Source organism: Bos indicus, chromosome 17 (genome assembly GCF_029378745.1).
Source record: "Bos indicus isolate NIAB-ARS_2022 breed Sahiwal x Tharparkar chromosome 17, NIAB-ARS_B.indTharparkar_mat_pri_1.0, whole genome shotgun sequence".
NCBI classification, from domain to species: domain Eukaryota; kingdom Metazoa; phylum Chordata; class Mammalia; order Artiodactyla; family Bovidae; genus Bos; species Bos indicus.
Window position 1 is genome coordinate 60,037,686 of NC_091776.1, and position 20,310 is coordinate 60,057,995.

A 20,310-nucleotide genomic window follows, 5' to 3' on the forward strand; every position below is an offset into this window, starting at 1 on the left:
GAAGGCAAATTCCAGAGATGGAATTAACACACGGAAGTCTCACATCCTTGAAAGGATGGGGCATTTAAGAGTGGAAAATCTGAAACTGAGTCAGAGGGACTAGGATCAATTAGAGGCAAGGAAGAGATAGCTGGGGAACTCTTGAAAATATTTTCCAAGCCGGTGGCAAGAGAATGAGCTTGGAGAGGGAGACATGGCCAGATCTGAAAGGACTTGAGCATCACCCCAGGCACACAGGTGATCCATGGCAGGGCTGAGAGCAAGACAGTAGTGATCACAATCACATTTCAGATCAGTTGGGCTGCAGAAAAAGTGGATGTACGGAGGGAAGAGTGGAAACAGCTGACAGAAGGCTCCTGTGGAAATCTAGAGAAGAAAGGAAGGCAACCAGATCCAAGACTTTAGGTTAGGGTTAGGGAGACAAATCAACAGCTCCAGGCACAAGTCGAGAAATAGGATTAGAGGGACCTACTTCCTGGTCCAGTGGTTAAAAATCTGTGCTTTTACCACAGGGGGCCTGGGTTCAACCCCTGGTCAGGGAACTAAGACCTCATATGCTATGCAATGCAGCAGCGGAAAAAAACCCAAAAAGGCAAGAAATAGGGTTAGAAAGGAAGACATTTTTAGGCACAAGAGGCAATGGGTAAACACCTAAAAGCTTTCACCCTAAGGAGAGTCAGTCTAAACCAGTCACCCTAACTTTAGTCTATCACAAGTTAGAAATCTTCATTTTTTTTCTTTCAAATTGCCCTCATGGACCTCTGAGTCACAAGCCTCCATGCTTGTGCAGAATGCATGATCTAGCAGGCTCTGAAATTGGCTGCCCCGACGTGGTGTTGGTGGTGGTTTGGTCACTCAGTCATGTCTAACTCTTGTGACCCCATGGACTGTAGCCCACCAGGTTCCACAGTCCATGAGATTTCCAAGGAATGAACACTGGAATGGGTTGCCATTTCCTTCTCCAGCCCAGGTGTGGTTCTATTATTTAGAGTCTTCATTAGAAGATGGTAGAGAATGGATGCACTTAATAGTCCTCTTTGATGATCTAGTTAGTAGGTGAGAAGAATTAAAGGGATGAGGTTTTGAAGGCTCCAGAACATTTAGCAAGCCAATGTCTTAATCCAAATTCAAAAAATTGTGATTTCAATGCAGCTCTTAGCAACAGAGCTGGGAAAGCAAAGCTGTGTTGGAGAGACATTGTTTTATGTAGAGAAGAGAAAAAATACTTCAGGCACTCAACGCTTGGAGCTAGGTACTTTCTTGGTGGTCCAGTGACTGAGAATCCACCTTCCAAAGCAGTGGACCCCTGCTCAGAGAACTAAGATCCCACACACCACAGGGCAACTAAATTAATATTGAAGAACCACTGGATGGTCCCCAGCCCTCTAGCAAAAGGCATACATACCCACCAGCCTGTCCTCAAATACCAGCTAATCAGCAATAAAAGTTGCTATGATTGTTCATCCCAGTGGATCTTATCCAAACAGATTGTCCTAAGGCTGAGCAGGGCAGAACTAAAGGAGTAACCAGGGTGGGTAAACTCACCATCTTAGTCAATTAAGCTCTCACTACTCAATCCAGATCACAAACGGAAACATTCCACATGGACACTGACCATCATTCATGAGTAAGATAAGTGACTCTTCCAGTTCAAATAGGGCAACTCCCAGGCAAAGTCAGAAGAGTTGGCCATCCTACTGCTGAGCAATGATGTTCTTTTCTATGGCGATTTCAGAAAACATATGGACCAATATGCAGTCCATTCTATTGGGAAGGAAAGAGAATCCATTTGCTCGGTTGCATGTATTTCAGTCATCTTTTCCAATGGAAAGGAAATTGGTCCCGCCATAGTGGTGCGTGCAGGCTCTGAAATCAGATTGCTATGGGCTTAAATCCTTGCTTTCCTCTATAAAATGGGAACATTCCTAAGTCATGCCTCTGATGCAAGAAAATGTATGGAAAGAGCTGAACACAGTGTCTGGCTTGTAGTAAACATTCAAAGCCATGAGCTGTTTTTTATTATTAGAACTTTCCATCTAACCCCACCCCACCCCCAATCCCCTTGATGGAAAGCTACTTAGAGCTTTTAATCTCTCTCTTGGCATTTCCCATTTGACCTAGGCTTTGAGGAGCTTCTGTAATTCATCCCCTTTCCCGGGGCCTTAACTGCTAGAGTCCAGTTCCCAGGTTCCTTTTTGCAAATTTGTAACCTAGAAGATTTAGGAAACCTTTGACTAAAGTGACTAACATGATTGAATATGAAAGGGAAGCATAACAATCGTGTCTTTCCTTGGGAAGGAATGAGTTATCTCTAGGAGGAAGGGAGTTTTCTAAGCCCCCAAGATGTTTGTTAACAGAGATAAAGTGTCTAAAAAGCTTAACACAGTGGTCCAAACAATGCCATCATCAAATTATTATCTTTCACCTGAACAATTGGTGGCCTCCAAGCTGGACTACTTTCTGCCTTTTCGCCCAAGAGTCTGTTCTCCACCCTGCAGCCAAAAAGATCTTTTCATTTTATTTGACTTTATTTTATTCTAATTTTAGGGGGCACAGTTTGCAGGATCTCAGGTCCCCAGCCAGGGACTGAACCTGGGCCAAGGCAGTGAAAAAATCAAATCCTAACCACTGGACTACTAGGGAATTTCCTAGAGGAGTCCTTTTAAAATATAAGGCAGCTGCCCTGGTGTCCATTAACAGGAGAAAGGATAAATTGCAGTATATCCACACACAAAAAATACTACCCCACTATATGGGGATGACAGAGGATGAGATGGTTGGATGGCATCCCTGAGTCAATGGACAAGAGTTTGAGCAAACTTTGGGAAATGGTGAAGGGCAGGGAAACCTGGCATGCTGCAGTCCATGGGGTCACAAACAGTCCAACACAACTGAGCAACTGAACAATAACAACAACCCCACATTTCGTGTGTGTGTGTGTGTGTGTGTGTGTGTTAGTCGCTCAGTCATGTCCGGCTCTCTGTGACCACATGGACTGTAACCTAACGGGCTCCCCTGTCCATGGAATTCTCCAGGCAAGAATACTAGAATGGGTTGCCATTTCCTTCTCCAGGGGATCTTCCCAACCCAAGGATCAAACCCGGGTCTCCTGCACTGCGGGTGGATGCTTTACCATCTGAGCTACTACTGAGATGCATATATATATATATATGTGGGTAGTTATAGCATGGATGAATTGCAAATATTGGGTTGGGCAAAAAGTTCATTCAAGTTTTTCCTAACATCCTATGGGAAACCCGAACAATCTTTTTGGCCTACCCAATATATTACAGAGTGAAAGAAGCATGACTACCTACAGCGTGATTCCATTCACATAAAGTTCTAGAATAGGCCAAACTCACCTGATGAGAAAAATCAGGACAATGGTTGCCTGGGGGCAGGGCAGGAGGGAGGGGCAGGGTGATAATACTCTCTAGCTTGATAGGGGCTGGGCCTGCACAAGTATGTCAAAAATTGTCAAAATTCAAAGAACAATGAGCCTTAGATGTGTGCATTTCACTGTATGTAAATTTTCTCTTTAAAAACAAACACTGACCTCTGCTTAGTGATAGGCATGCCAAAGTGTTTGGGGATGAGGTCATAGGAAGTCTGCAACCTTGGAAATGCAACAAAACAAAAGATGAATCGATAGATGGAGAAAGGGATGAAGACAGGGGTAGGTGTGTGATGAAGCAAACACGAAATTGTGAAGTGCAGAATCCACTCTCTGGGTATGCGGGTGCTCTCTGTATAATTTTTATCTTCTCTATATGCTTGAAATTTTTCATAAAATAAAAAGGAGGGAATTCCCTGGGAGCCCAGTCATTAGGACTGCAGGGGGCCTGGGTTCAATCCCTGGTCAGGGAACTAAGATCCTACAAGCTTGTGCAATGGCATGGCCCCCCCAAAAAATTAAAAAATAGAAAAATTAAAATTAAAAATAAATTTGAGAATAATTTAAAGTAGGGTGAGTGGGCAAAGGGAGTGGAAAGGAAGATATTCACTCCTTTTCAAGACAGCTTCTGTTTTCTTCATACACAAAGCCAAAGTACTTGCCCTGGGAGGGTCTACAAGATCTGGGCTCCTCCCAACTCCCAGCTCTCTGGTCTCATCTTTTGCCACCATCTAAACAATATTTACTGATGACCGAAGCCTCTCGGACCACTTTCCGTCCAGTAACGGCAGCCTCCTTGTTCATCCTCCAACAAACCAACCCTGTCCTGGGTCAGAGACTTTGCATTCTGTTCCCTCCACTGTTCCCCCAAATTTCACAACCTTGATTCCCTGCCTTCAGCCTCTGCCCGAGTCTCCTCATGACTATGCTATGAAGCAGCACTTCCTGCCCTCACTCTCCATCCCTTTGCCTGTTTCATTTCATCGCCTGCTGCATGAGACTCATTTGTTTAGCCCCCACCTTCAGCAATATAGGCACTTTACTTTGTTCCCTGTGGTATGTTGGCACCTGGAGTGGCACCGGGAAGATGTCCCTTTAATACTTGTTTAATAAACACGTGGATGAATGAGTGTGATACTGACACCAATAATAATTATCTTTACTGAGTACTCGGTAAGGGCTGGCCCCAAGCTAAGCCACTGACTCCCATGTTCATTCTTAAATGGTGTCTAGTCGTTAAGTCGTGTCCAATTCTTTTGCGACCCTGTGGCCTGTAGCCTGCCAGGCTCCTCTGTCCACGGGATTTCCCAGGCAAGAATACCAGAGAGGGTTGCATTTCCTTCTCCAGGGGATCTTCCTGGCCCAGGGATCAAGCCTACATCTTCTGCATTGGCAGACGGGTTATTTCCCACTGAGATACCAGGGAAGCCCATGCTCTCAAATAGCCTATGGCTATTTTGACAACTGAGAAAAATTGGAGTTTAGGAAGATTGATTTATCCAAAGACCAGACTGAAGAAGGGCAACCCATCTGCCTGATGCTTTCCCCCCTTGCCACAGGGCAGGAAGGGTCTAGAAGAGGGAGTCCTGTGGGAGAGAGGGTGGGAGGATGCTACCAGGACTGCTCTACTGGCAGAGGTAAAGCCCCAGGTGCCCACACATCTGTGGACATCAGACTCTCCACTGTCAAAATCCCAATGACATCTAGTGCCCCTGGCCCCCAGGGTCAAATGGGCCGGCCAGCATTACCCCTGGGTTTCCACTTTGATCAGCTCTTCTACATCATGGTCTCTGTTCTTTTGTGTCTGTTTCAGTTTTGGCCAGGCTGCATGGCTTACGAAACCTTAGTTCCCCGCCCAGGGATTGAACCCAGGCCCCAGCAGTGAAAGCAGAGAGTCCTAACCACCGGACCAGCAGGAAAGTCCTTGATCTGTATTGATAAACTGCCTTTCAGTTGCAAAGATGACATTAACCCCCACATCAAACATTTTTCTTCCATCTCCTATTATATACACAGCCTGTATCTATTGACCTTAACACTGCAGTTTTTTTAAGTGTTGAAAAATGTTCGTTTTCTCCACGATTAAGTAGACCATATCAGATGATCAAGTTTAACACATGGGGAAAAAATGTCAAGAATGTTTGCAATTATTCATAGATAATCTGTTAGTGAATAAACATTCAAGAAGTGAGGGGAACTTCAGCTGTAGCTACATATGTGTACTGAGCAGCTACTATGTGCCAGGTTCTATATCAGACACTAGCGGATGAGGAAGCGGGGACTGGACGCTGCAGAGCTCAGCCAGTCACTGTGTGACCTTGGCCAAGTTACTCAAGCACTTTGAACCTCAGTTGCATCTTCTGAAAAGTGGAGATAATTATACCTCCTTGAAAACTCTGTCATGTGGAACATAGGAGATAATGTACATTACAGGGTCTAACATAGTGGCCAGGACATAATAGTCCAGGGAAAACATGCTAGTTCGGTGCCCACGTCTTCCTCTCCGGCTCCCTCCCGCTTCAAGGAGACCCTGAGACGCACTTGGGTAACTCTGACATCTCAGCAGACCAAGTTAAGTGCTCCAGGTAAGGAACTGACCACAGACTAGTATTTAATTCTATGCCTAGGGATACTCACAAAGGAGGTATTTTTGTCCCTGTGACACAGATGGGAAAACCAAAGTTCAGAGAGAATAAATAACTTGGCCAAGGAGAATACAGTGTTTTAGAAGGCTCCTAGTTCTTCTCTTGTTCGTCTCATGGAAGAGAGATTCCAACTAGCCATGAAAATCCAGAAGGGCTGCTTGGAGGAGGTAGCTCTTTCAAGAGTCTATTGGGACTTCCTCGGTGGTTCAGTAGCTAAGACTACGAGCTCCTAATGCAGACCCGGGTTCGATCCTTGGTTCAAGAACTAGATCCCACATGCCACAACTAAAAGTTTATCTCTGCATATGAAGATCTGCTTCTCTCTCATACCAAACTCAGCATTTCTCTAGGGGTCTGCAGCCTGGATTCCACAGCCCAGAGGTATGCCACTTTCCTTCCATCTTTGGCTTTAGCCCAAGTGGGCAGCAGCACAAATTTCCTCCCCTGAACACTAGTAAAACATTCAGAATCACAGAGACCTCCGCAGGACACCACCACCCATCTCCTTTGCCCAGTGGTCTCCACATCCTAAAGAGATTTGAGAAAGACTCTTTGAGACTCTGCTCATAATCTCTTTGAAAACTCCCTCCCACTGGTTGGTTATGTCAGACCTACTTTTTTGTCACTTGGTGACGGGGTTTTTTTTTAAGGGGAAGGGGAAACCCAGCAAATACTACGGCATCATCTTCAGGATGGGGGATCCTGCTACCACTAAAAATATGTGTGTTCTGGTTATTTACAATGACCCGTTTATTTGGGAAGGACTTTTTTCTCTTCCTTGCATGTCCCCTAGCTGTGTATACAGTGAAAAAGGATGGGGCTGAGCCTGTAAGACTTTTTCCCCCCCCTCGGCTGTGTTTATCCACCCAAGAAAGTATTTTAAGTACTTTGTTTCCATTATGCTATTCTGAGCCCATTACTTGGTGGGGTGATTAAAGATTGCTTTTGGCAAGAGAAGAGAAAGCAAAGTGTTTGTTACTTCCATGACTGTTAGCCTTTCCCAGGCAGTCTTCAAAGGGGAAAGCATAAACACATGGCATTCAAAACACATATTGGCTTCATCTTAGGAGTCCTGGTGAATGTCCGGCACTTCACCTTCGCCTAGGATCTGAGGAGCTGGGACAGGAAGCATGAAAAGGGCTCTTTGGAGAGCATCTTGGAGGCAACTGACCTCTCTGGGCTCTTCTCCCCACCTGTGTGGTCCTTGGTCCTTCTCCTTGGGGTCTTCTGGGGTACCTCCCTGCTCTTCCTGGGCTTCCCTGGCAGCTCAGTTAGTAAAGAACCCGCCTGTAATGCAGGAGACCCTGGTTCAATTCCTGGGTTGGGAAGATCTGCTGGAGAAGGGATAGGCTATCCACTCCAGTATTCTTGGGCTTCCTTGATGGCTCAGCTGGTAAAGAATCCCCCTGCAGTGTGGGAGACCTGGGTTCGATCCCTGGGTTGGGACGATCCCCTGGAGAAGGGAGCAGCTACCCACTGCAGTATCCTGGCATAGACAATTCCATGGACTGTATAGTCCATGGCGTCTCAAAGAGTCAGACACGACTGAGAAGCTTTCACTTTCACTGCTCTTTCAATTGTGTTTGGATCCAGCCACAGACAAGACAAATGAGCTCTCTATGTTCACGGGGCTTAGAGTCTTCTGGCATGGTCCACAGACCTTAATCAAAATAGTTCTACCAGTGAGTTTCCAAGGGGTGATACATTTCAGGATGGAGGACAGGATGTGTCGTGGGCTTGGGAGTAGGAGTCCGAATTTTTCTTGGGGTCAGAGAGGACTTCCTTGCATGTGCAAATCTGAAAGATAAGCCCGAGCTGGGTAGGAAGAGGTCTCCTAACCAAAGGCAGCAGAGAGAAGGGTTTTTTTTTTTTTTTCCAAAGGAGGGAAAGAGGGAGTTCCCTGGCAGGCCAGTGGTTAAGACTCTGAGTTTCCATTTCAGGGGGTGCGGGTTCAGTGCCCGGTAGGTGAGCAAAGATTCCGTACGTTACGTGGTACAGCCAAAAAATAATAAATATTATTTTCAAAAGAAGAAGAAGGGAAAGAAGGTGAGGGTGGGCTGGAATCCAGAGGACAAGGGCAAGGTGATGTAAACAGGTCAGAAAGGTCTCAGGTGCCTCCTCCCCGTATAACCGCATACTGCTACTGCTTAGCCACTTAAGTCGTGTCTGATTCTGTGCGACCCCATGGACTGTAGCCCACCAGGCTCTTCTGTCCATGGGATTTTCCAGGCAAGATAGTAGGTGCTAAATACAAGGTAATGAAACTAGGAGTGGAAGGAGGAAGTGTCAGCTAGAATAGAAGGGGCCAATCCCTTCTTTCTTATCTTAACAGCTGGGTGGCCCCTGGGCAAGATGTTTCGCTGTCTCGATTTCCTGTCATACGAGTAGCATTTGCCTGACCTCACAGGGCACGTGGTACATAGTTGTAACTCAACTTTAATGATACCCCTTTCCTTGTTTCCCTGAGAATCTTGGGAGACTTGCATGAAGCCACAAAACCCCCATCATCACCTCTGATCGATTGCTCCTTTAAATGAAAGCCCAAGACCTGTCAGTCCGGCTGGCCAGAGGACCTCACTGCTTGCAAAGTTGCTGTAATCATTCACCCTCCATCCCTCCGATCCAAACGCGTTGACTCTTTGAAGTCAACAGCTGATCTCTCCTGGGGATCTTGGGGACGTTGGTATCTCCCTGACCTATCTCCCAAACTATTGGAACAAGCCATGAGATAAAAGGTGGGTGGGGTCTTCGGAAGACTCCCATTCCCCTCCCTGGGCTGGGGAGGAAATCTGCATCGGTCAAGATAGGGTTACAAGTTAGACAAAAGCATTTCTGTGAACTCACACCCTTAAGTCAAGGGCCTCTCGAAAATTCAAAATGGCACCTGCAAGTCTGGGCATGTCTGGAGTGCTGAAAACGTCTGGGAATCTCTCTCTTCTAAAGCCAAGCGGGCAGCTTCAGAAACTCAGAGACTCCAACTTCTCAGGCAGAGTGAAGGCACAGGCTGGGCTAGCCCACGTGATCCTCTGCTCATGACCTCTTGGGTGCCAGCCCCACGTCAGGGGCTTCTCTTCACCCCTCTTCATTTCCTGGTCTCCACAGTCCAATGGGATGGGGCTGTGCTAAGTCGCTTCAGTTGTGTCCCACTCTGTAGCCCACCAGACTCCTCAGCCCATAGAATTCTCCAGGCAAGAATACTGGAGTGGGTTGCCATGCCCTCCTCCAGGGGATCTTCCTGACCCAGGGATCGAACCCACGTCTCACAGCTCCTGCACTGGCAGGCAGGTTCTTTACCACTAGGGGGTAAACGTTCTCATTTTTGACAGATCTGATCAAGTGACAAGTTCCACTACTTCTCCATAGTCTCAGTAAAGAAATGAAAACAGAACTCCTGATCCTGAACACACATAGGTCTTTAGTCTTCAATGCTGTCTTTTTTTATATATATATTTATTTTTATTTATTTTATTTATTTGGCTGCTCCAGGTCTTGGTTTTGGCATGCGGGATCTCTAGTGGCAGCATTTGAGCTCTTATCAGTTGCAGCATGTGAGATCTAGTTCCCTGACCAGGGATGGAACCTGGGCCCCTTACACTGGCAGGCAGAGTCTAATCACTGCAACACCAGGGAAGTCCCTTCAATGCTGTCTGGATGGCCTGTCCCCTGCTCCCTGCTCCATCCAAAAATTAGATAACCTGGGACCCAAGGAGATCCTTGAAGAATGCTCAGGTGGACGGAGGCCTCCAGGTGAGGGGTCTTTGCTTTGAATGTTAAACCTGGATTCTTGGAGACTCCCGTACTACTGGTAAATTGCTGACATCTTCCATTCTTTGAGTCTGGAAGGTCTCAGCTCCTCTGCTAACCTCGCTGGAGTTCTAGAAGGTGCAAGCACAATCATTATAATCATAATTGGCCCCGTTTATTAAACACTCGCTAAGTGCTATATACCGAGCCAAGAGATAGGATATGTATTTCCTCATGGAATGGACTTAAGAACCTAATAAATGATGTACAATGCGTGTGTGCGTGAGTGCATGTTCAATCGTGTTCAACTCTTTGTGAACCCATGGACTGCAGCCCGCCAGGCCTGTCTGTCCTTGGGATTTCCCAGGCAAGAATACTGCAGTGGGTTGCCATTTCCTCCTCCAGGGAATCTCCCCAACCCAGGGGTCGAACCCATGTCTCCTGCATTGGCAGGCAGATTCTTTACCACTGAGTCACCTGGGAAGCCCCAAATTATATACAGCAGGTGCACACAAACACTGTTTGATTCCACTTATAAAAGGTACTTAGAATATTCAATTGGAGAAGGCAATGGCAACCCACTCCAGTGTTCTTGCCTGGAGAATCCCAGGGACGGGGGAGCCTGGTGGGCTGCCGTCTATGGGGTCGCACAGAGTCGGACACGACTGAAGCGACTTAGCAGCAGAATATTCAAATTCAGAGTCAGAAAGTTCAAGGGTGGGTGCCAGGGGCCAGAGAGTGGGAGTGAGGAGGAGGAATGGGGACTTAGCGTTTAATGAAGACAGAGTTTCAGTTTGGGAAGGTGAAAATTTTGTAAGATGGATGATGAGGAGTTTTACAACAATATGAGTGTGTTCAGTGTCACTGAACTGTACAGTTAAATATGGTTAAAATAGCATGTTTTGTATTATGTGACTTTTACCCACAACAACAAAAAAAATTCAGTGGAAAAAAAAAAAAGAACCTGGTAAATGGCTGTACCATCATCCTCATTTCACAGATGAGCAGAGTAAGCCTCAAGGGGAAAAAAGTCTTCACCCAAGGTCACAGCTAGAAAGTGGTAGAGTCAAATCTGAAATTCCATCTGGCTGATTCCAAGCTTACAACCATCTCAAAACTGCGTGCTTTTCTGCCTTCACACTTCAACCACAGTGAAAAAGATAACACTCAAATCCACTGAAATCCTGCCCGAGGTGTTCTGAGGCTCGACTCAGTTGGCCCGATCCTCTCCACCTCCACCTGAGGCATCAAGGTCCCCAGAGTGTCCCTGCGCACGCACATGCGTGCCCGTGAATGTCTGTGTGTGTGTGTGTGTGTGTGTGTGTGTGTGTGTGTGTGTTCAGTTGCTCAGTCACATCCGACTCTTTGCAACCCTATGGACTGTAGCCCACCAGGCTCCTCTGTCCATGGGATTCTCCAGGCAAGAATACTGGAGTGGGCTGCCATTTCCTACTCCAGGGGACCTTCCTCACCCAGGGATTGAAGCCATATCTCTTGCTTCTCCTCTGTTGGCAGGCGGGTTCTTTACCCCTAACACCACCTGCGCCCCCAGGTCTTACTCAAATCCTGACAACTGCATCTCAACACAGAAGCAGCATCCCCACATCCTTAACCCCATCCCTGTCCTTAGGAGATTTCTCTCTTCATATGGGAAATGGGTGAGGATGTCAATAACTCACCCTGTTTCTCTTGCTGATTTCCAAGGAGGAAGGAAGCCAACTAAAGTCATATCTGGGCTCCTTTGGGCCCCACAGCCACACACCCTGGGCTTTCCCTCAAGCTATTCCCATTCTGGGAGCTTAACTTGGCCTTTCTCATGCCTGGAATTCTCCTTCACTGACTAGAGTGGATATCCTGCGGTTGGAATCTAGTCTTGCCCTCCAAGACTCAGCCCCATCTCACTGTGAGCTTTCAGAAGGGGTCGACCCAAGCCTGTAGGCCAGAGAGAGCTGGATTCATATCCCAGAACTGCCAGAAACCAGCTATACTGTCCTTGTCCCCGTGAACAACACTTAGGGGGTTCGACATTTGTAAAGGTCCTACTGTGTGTTAGGAACTTTGTTACAGGGCACAGTGTTGAATAAAGAAACAAGATCCCTGCCTTCTCATAGCCTTCTTTCTAGTTGTAAGAGAGGGGAGGTAAACTGAGCAAGTACATAGGAGATTTTCAGAGGTAAAAAGGGGACTTCCCTGGTGGTCCAGTGGCCAAGACTCCACACTCTCAGTGCAGGGACTCATGGTCCGATCCCTGGTCAGGGAACTAGGTTCCACATGCTTCAACTAAGACCCAGCACAACCAAATAACTAAATACATTTTTTAAAAAGAACAAAAATGTAAAACGATGAGACATGGCAGATGGCAGGAGAACCTTTAGTTTTTACATTCTTTTTTCAATTCTTTTTTTTTAAATTTAAACTTTTTATTTTCTATTGGGGTATAGCTGACTTAACAGTATTGTAATAGTCTCAGGTGAAAAGAGAAGGGACTCAGTCATACATATACGTGTATCCATTCTCCCCCCAAACTCCCCTCCCATCCAGGCTGCCACATAACTCTAAGCAGAGTTCCATGTAGGGGACCATTTTTAATGCACAGCAAAGGTCTTTCTAAGGAGAAGACATCTGTGTGGAGACTTGATCAGGGAGACCACCATATAAAGGGCCAGGGAAAGAGTATGCAGGCAAAAGGAATAGCAAAGGAGTTTGCTCTGCCTCGAGGTCAGAATAAAGGTCAATGTGGCAGAAAGGGAGTAACTTGAAGGAGAGGATGCAAGATGAGGTTGCAGGATGGCAGGAGCCAGATTATAGACGGCTTTATAGATCACAGCACAAAGTTTGGATTTTATTTTAGTGCAATGGGGAGCAGAGAGGGCTTTAAGAATTTTTTTCAGTTTTTCATAAAGGAGTTTAAAAAATCTATTAAACTCTTCCAAAGTGGCTGCACCACTTAGTGTTCCCATTGGGCATTCCAGTTGCTCCACGTCTTTGTCAACACTTGGCATGGTCAGTCTGCTCAATTTCAGCCTTTGTGTTGGGTGCACAATGATATCTTGTTTCTGTTTTCATTTTCCTCGTGACTAATGGTGCTGAGTACTTTTGTATGTGTTTTTTGATGGTTCATACATCTTCTTTTGCCCATTTTTAAATTGGATCATTTGTCTTCTTATTTAGTGAGTCATAGGACTTCTTTTAATATTCTCAATACATGTCCTTTGTCGGATAAATGATTTACAGACGATGTTTTCTCCTGCCTTTCCATTTTCTCAACAAAGTCTTTCAAAGAGCAGATGTTTTAAATCTTGATAGAGTCCAATTTATCATTTATTTTTATTTTATGGTTTATGTTTTTGTGTGTCCTAAACTAAGAAATCTGTGCCTACTCCAAGGTCAAAAAGATTTCTTAATATGTTCTCTTCTTCTAGAATTTATATAGTTTTAGCTCTTAGGTTTCGTTTATATTGTTTATGTTAAAAAGCATACACTTACCATATATCTCAGCAATTCAACTCAGATATCTACCCAAGACAAAGAATCATATGTCCACAAAAAGACTTACACTTGGCTGTTCATATCAGCATTATTCATAATAGTTAAAAACTAGAAATAACCCAAATATCCATCCTCAAGTGAATACATATACTGCAACACACCCATGTGATGGAATGCTTCTCATCAATAAAGGAACCAACCACTGATTCATGAAACAACACAAGTGGATCTCAAAAACACAGTCCCAAGCAAAAGAAGGCAGATCCCCACCCCCTGCAAAAAAAAAAAATCCATACCGGATGATTTCATTGACATAGAACTCTGAAATGATCAAGTTCCTCTACATTGACAGAAAGTAGATTAATGGTCAACCTGGGACAGAAGTATGAGTGAAGGCGGGGAAGTGACTGAGGAGGTGCTGTAGGGAACTTTGGAAATGAAGAAGAATGTTCTATACCTTGACTGGACTAGTGGTTACATAGATGCATATATTTACCAAAATTCATTGAACCATACACTTGAAAGGGATGCATTTATTTTGTGTAAATTATACCTCAATAAAGTGAAATTTTGAAAACTAAGAGCAAAACAGAGAATATGTCCAGGGCAGGAACCAGGGAGGACTTAGGCCACTAAGTCATCCAAATGAGAGAGATAAAGGTGGCTTGGTCCACGGTGGAGGAAGCAGGAAGTAGTATTGGCTGGTACAGGTATTATTATGTTGTTGTTGCTTTGCTGCCTTGTTTTCCCATGAGCCAAGGACAGGCTGTCATCTGTAGATGAACTGACTGTTGCACCCTCTCCGCTGCCTGCCCTCTTCTCTGCTGAGTCATCTCTCAAGGTTATCATGGGGAACAAAGCTCTTTCATCTGGACCCTGCACAGCTGACACACATAATCAGGAAACCATGTCACTGGTCAAGGTAACCAAGATCACCTGTGGTGTCACCCCCAGGCTCCCAAACCACTCCTCATTCTAAAAATGGCCTCTAGGCTTGCCCCTACTCTATCTCTGTAAACAGAAAGACTTGGGTTTGTTTTTTTGTTTATTTCTTTTTGCTAATGAAATTCCCTTACCTAAAATTTCTCAGTGGCTCCCCATTTACCCTGAGAATGAATGAGAAATTCCCTACATAATCTGAGCCCGGCCAAATTCCATCCTCATCTCTCCCTGCTCCCTTCCCCAGGATAATACCATCTTATCTTTCAGAATTCAGCTTAGGTGTTGCTTCCTCCAGGAAGTCTTCTTGGCCTGCCCCTCAGATGTGAATCAGGTTTTCCTACTCAGTACCTTGAGAACACTTTTTCTGTCATCAGAGCACTTAAGCACGGTGCATTTTTATTGCCTGTCAACTTGTCTATTGCCTCCAGATGGCAGGGGATATGCACAGGGGTTGGCACACTTGTGGTTCATATTTGTTAAATATCATAGGCCATATGACCTTCAGTGCAGGAAGGAAAGCCAGGATTAGAAGCCACTACTGGCTGACTTCAGGAACTGTGTTCTATTGCTCACACAGATGCCAGAGGAGGCATGTCCAGAGTCTGGACTAGCAGGTCCCAAAAAGCCTAGGGCCCAAATGTGCAAGGACCTGGAATAGCAAACATGCCTCAACTGTCCTCTCCTACATCTGTAACAGACATTACTAATGGATCACAACACTCACTGAACCCAGGCTCAGATCCAAGCCCTAGCCAGTCTCTACCAATCAATCCAAGCCAGCACCGATATGTAGTGTAAATACATGTGATCTATTGTCCTATAGCCCCCTTTAGCAGGCAAGGAGGATGAGGCTGGAGGGGGATCTGGTTTCCCAATACACACGCAAGTTCATGTGAAAGCAGGGACAGGATCTTCCTCTCCCAGTTCCGTGCTGTTCTCCTACACCTCCTGGCCTCTGAAGATCAGCTCCTCATTCTGTGTGGTCAGCCTACCCTCAGGATGTCTGGAGAAAGAAGTCTATCTGTGAAATTAGACCAGGTGACTCACAGAAGGCTTTGAAGACAAGAATAACTTAGAATGGCCCAGGGGACTATCTTTCCTTTTGTAAAGTTGTTCAGAGGCAACTCCAGCCTTTCTCTCTTTCCTGTGAGTCTAGCCAGCTCCCTGCAAGTCACGTGCTCCTCACCATCATGGAAATCCAGTACCTGCGTACGTGGACTGCGAATGGAGAAAACTGGAAGACTTCCCAAGACACACGCTAAAACACAATGCCCCACTTTCTCCTCTTTCAAAAAGAAACTTTTTGCTTTGTGATGATTTCAGATTGGCAGACACATTGCAAAGATGATACAGTAAGCAACTACATTCCAACAGAAATTAATTTAAATAAATACATAAAATTAACAACAACAAAAACAGATGATACAAGAATCCCCATTTACTCTTCACCAAGCTTCCCCTAATGTTACTACCTCATCTTACCATGGGTCCCCAAAATGAAGAAACTGATATAGGGACATTATAATGAACTAAACTCCAGAGTTTATTCAGATTTCACCCCTTTTTTTTTTCTGTCCCAGAATCCAGTCCAGGAGACCCCATGACTTTGAGCACTTTCCCTTTTTTGATAAATCCCCTCCCTGACTTTCTCCCCTTATCCTGGCAGCTAATTTCTCCTGGCATTCAGAAACGGATGTTGCTTTGCTCTGCTTCATTTTACAAATTATGGTTTAGGGGTAGGCTTCACTCAATTATTTCTAATATTGCAAATGAGCCTTCTTCAGCACATTCATTTTTCCTCTTTCGGTTTTAAAGTCTAGTTCACATCATCAAAATGGCCACTGGCACTTCCTGGAAAACTTGGCAGAGTATTTTACTGTATTTCTTAAAACAAAACAAAAAAAAAATTTGCTCTTTCTTTCCAGCCCCCACCCCCCACCCCAAACTTTGTTTGTTCTTTTATGACTAAGGATATTTATCTCCTGCCTGCTTTAGAAGTTTATGGGCAGCTTTTCCTTTGAATTCCAGGCCAAGGTCAGAAGCCTTTTGACTGTGATGTCACAGGGTGTGGCCCTGGTTACCACTGTGACATCAGCAGACAAACCCGGGGGCCCAATGGAGTGGCGGGGAAAGGCTTTTTCAAACAAACTCTTTCATCTGCAGTTTGAGAAGAAACTGCCAATGCTTTTGGAAGAAGTTTTGAGACATCGTGAGAAGTTAAAGGAAAGAGTTAATAAGATTTACTACCTTCCCCCCAAATGCCACAGACCCCTAAAGAAGTCAGGCCACAATCAAAGGCTGCAGACTTTTGAAGGGGAAAAAGTTAAGGGAACAAATACATTCCTAGAAACCGGAACCCTGTGTCTGTAAAAAGACCATCAGCCACAAGAAGAAACACACACACATGCACGCACACATGCACACATGCACGCACACACGTACAAATTGACTATCAACCAAATTGCCCCGAGATGGAATGTATTTCATGAGGTGTCTCCGGGTCTTTAATCTAATCTAATCTGTCTCTCCCTCGGCATAAAAGCGAAAGCAAAGAAAGGAATTACAAGTCAGGAATGCTTGGTTTAAAAGGCTTTTTCATAAAAGGAGAAAACAAAAAGAACAAAAGCAGAGTGAACACTCAGCAGACAGTTTTCATGCCATTAAAACAGCATCTTGAAAAATGTTCATCTTTTTTCCCTTAGGGTCAGGGGAAGCAAAGCAAAAAAAAAATGTGTTTTTATTGTGAACATGTGTCAAGAGGACTCTGTCGCATAAGCTCGGTACCCACAATATGTATATTTGTGTAGTAATTAATGTGAGATCAGAGACGTGCATTTTGCCAAAAGGCCATTGTCAGCATGGGGTGTATTATGTGGGTCAATAATCTAGTTTTCCGAATGCAGTGTACAAGCCCGTTCCTTGTAATTAAGCTCTCTGTCATCTAACGACAAAGCAAGCAAAAGTGACTCCCAGACCGGATTATACCTAAAACACGGTTTCCAAATGTTTCTTCTTGGCAAATCTTTTAAGGAAACTCTATTCAGAAGGAATGTCAAGACATCTGTAATTAGATCTTGGAGAAAAGGCTGGAAGACTGGGGGCCGGTTTTTATTTTGTCTCTCCAAGAAACCCCATGTAATTCTCTGTCTTGGCTGTCACCGGGCTTATCCATCATGGGTCCTTGATAGTCTGTCTAGGCCTTGCCTGTCTCCTGGGGTCTCCAGAAACACTCTTGTGATACGCAGTTTCCCTTGCAAAGTTCACTGAAGCAGCTGTGAAGGCAGAAAGGGGGGCATCCAGTCTTGGACTAGGGCTAGGCTTCGAACCCGGTGAGATGCTGTTTCTGAGGATTTCTGCTTTATGAGGGGTCTGGACATCTGATGAAGAAAGCAGGATGGAGTGCGTTTTGTGGGCCCCAGGGCTGCATTTTGGAAGACACTCGTATGGCAAGGAAAACTCATTCATTTAAGCTTCTCGGTGGGGCCACAGGGAGGTTCGTGCGTGGTGGAACCTGGGTGCGTACTCCCATCCCGTTCTGAGAGACATGGGTCTGCGCCTGTCTCTGGTTTTACATGGTTTTATGTGTTGCATATGAACATGCTTCCGCACGCCTGTGGGTCTCAGGCATGTGTGGTAAGCATGTGATGCCTCTCTGTGCATGCGATGGGGCATTGTGGGGGGGGCTGTCTCCGAGCTTGTCACCCAGTGTCTTTCAGTGGCTCCTATGTGTCGCCCCAGGCAAGGGGGAGAGGATTCAGAACCGAGAAATAGCCTGCATTCACCATACATCATATTCTCTTTTTCCAACCAATAGGCTATCTGCAGACCTCTCAGCTCTTTATCACCCAAATACGATCTTAGGGTGTTCGAAAAGCAAAACACATCATAAATCTCCAGGCTGGCTAAAACCTGGAGACTTTTAAAAAAGAAAGAGAGAGGGAAGCGGGGGAGGGAGGCGGGAGGGGCGAGGGTGGCCAAGGGGGCATTTTCATGAAGCGTTTCTCCTTCGCTCCAGTGTAGAAGCAATTTTCTCTTGGCGCTATGTGGGCTCAGTCCTAGTGTCTGGGGTTCCTGCTCTCCCCCGACACCCTCCCCTCCTCCATGCTAACAGTCAACAGCAGATGTGTTCCGCTTTATAAACGCTGGCCAGCTGGGGAGGCTGCGGCCAGCGTCCACACGCCTCTTCCAAAATTCTGGTGCCCAACGAGGCCTCCGCAAGGAGGAGGACTTGCGGGGGGTGGGGTCTCTCAGACACATCTTGAGGCCTGCTTGTTTCCAGAAACTTCCTTGGGGTTCCCTGAAAGCGGAACATTCAAGGACCTAGAGAACACCTACCGCCTCTGTTTGTGGCATCCCCGTGGCTGTGCGGCTGTTCCCTAAGACCTGGAAATGGAGCCTTCCCTGGTGACTTGGTGGTAAGGAACCCGCTGGCCAATGCGGGAGACACAGGTTCAATCCCTGGTTTAAGAACAGCCTGCAACTAAATGCATAACTATTGAGTCTGTGCTCCGTAGAGCCCAGGAGTCGCAACTACTCAGTCCACATGGCACAACTAGTGAAGCCCACACGGCCTAGAGACCGTGCTCGGCAACAAGAGGGGTCACCGCAATGAGGAGCCCTCGCACCGCAACCAGAGAAATGCTCACACAGTAACAAAGACCCAGCACAGCCAAAATGAAAATAAATAAATGTTTAAATTATTTTAAAGTAGTAAAAAAAAAAAAAGACCTGGAAATGGCAGAAGGATCGTAATCTGGAGTCCTCTGGATGGAAACAGGGTTGGTATGGGTGACAAGGATTTAGGAAAGAGGTTCGAGACCAAGCCATGAAATGGGTGCAAAGAAGGGAGCTTGATCATTGCCCATGTAAATGATTTTTTTCCCCCCTCCAGAAGATTAAAAGGGCTATTTGTTTTTAGAAGTCTCAACTGGGCCTATTGGTTCATTTCACATATCAGTCTGCAGCGTGTTCCCCTCCGCAGGGCTGCCCCGGAGAACACAAAGGCAGGAAATTCAACACAGGCCTGGTGACATCTCTGTTTGGGGGGTGTGTGTGTGTGTGTGTGTGTTTGTACAGAAGCTGAGAACAGTGTGTTGTCCTCAATCTGATCATTGCCTTGCAGAGTTGTTGTTTCTGCAGCTTTAGAAACAGATGGGGGATTCTGTAAGAATCCTTTAAATAAAGCTGCTCATAAACCGTCCACTGCAGGGTTTGGGAAGGAGATGAAACCTGTCCCATTTGGATTTTTTTTTCCCCTAAGACAGTCTTCTCTGATTCTCCAAATGTGTTCACTTAATATGTTTCCCCATCAACACATATACTTTTTGATTCAGGTGTGAAAATACATAGAGAAAAGCACATATGTCGTAAGTGTACCCAGCATCTAGATTAAAAAAAAAATCCCCAGAAGTCTCCGTGGTGTTCTTTTCCAGTCTCTGTTTCCCACTCCTCAAAGGGCAACCACTACCCTGTTTAGCAGTGCCTGGTTTCTGCACCCTGTTGAAGTGGAATCCCACAGTCTCACACTTGAACCTGGCTTCTTTGGTTGAAAAAGAAGTGAGGTGCATCCCTGCTTCTCTGTGTATCTGTAGATCAATGAGTTTCAACCAGGCAGTGTTATGCCTCCAGGGGATTTGGGGCTGTGGACGTTCTTGGTTGTCAGCACTGGGGTGCAGCTAGCAGACCTGAGTCAGGGATGCTGCTGAGCACCCTACAATACACAGGACAGTCCCCCACATCAGAGGATCATCTGGCCCAGAAGGCCAACGGGGATGAGGTTAAAACCTCCAGTCTAGATCAATCACATTCAGGACTGTTCTTTGATTCCTCGGAAATACCAGTTTTAAAGCTTCCTGGATTTCACGCAGGCACAGCGGAGTTAGCCTAAACTAAACTCCAAGTTCAAAGCCTCGACTCAGAGGCAGACCTCTAGTTCTATGGCTAAGGTGGGGGCAGGGAGAGTTGTGAGGGACTGGGGGCAGAGACAGGAACTCAGCCCCATGTGTGTGTGCTCAGTCAGCTAAGTCACGTTCCACCCTTTGCGACACCATAAGCTGTAGCCACCAGGCTCCTCTGTCCATGAGGATTCTCCAGGCA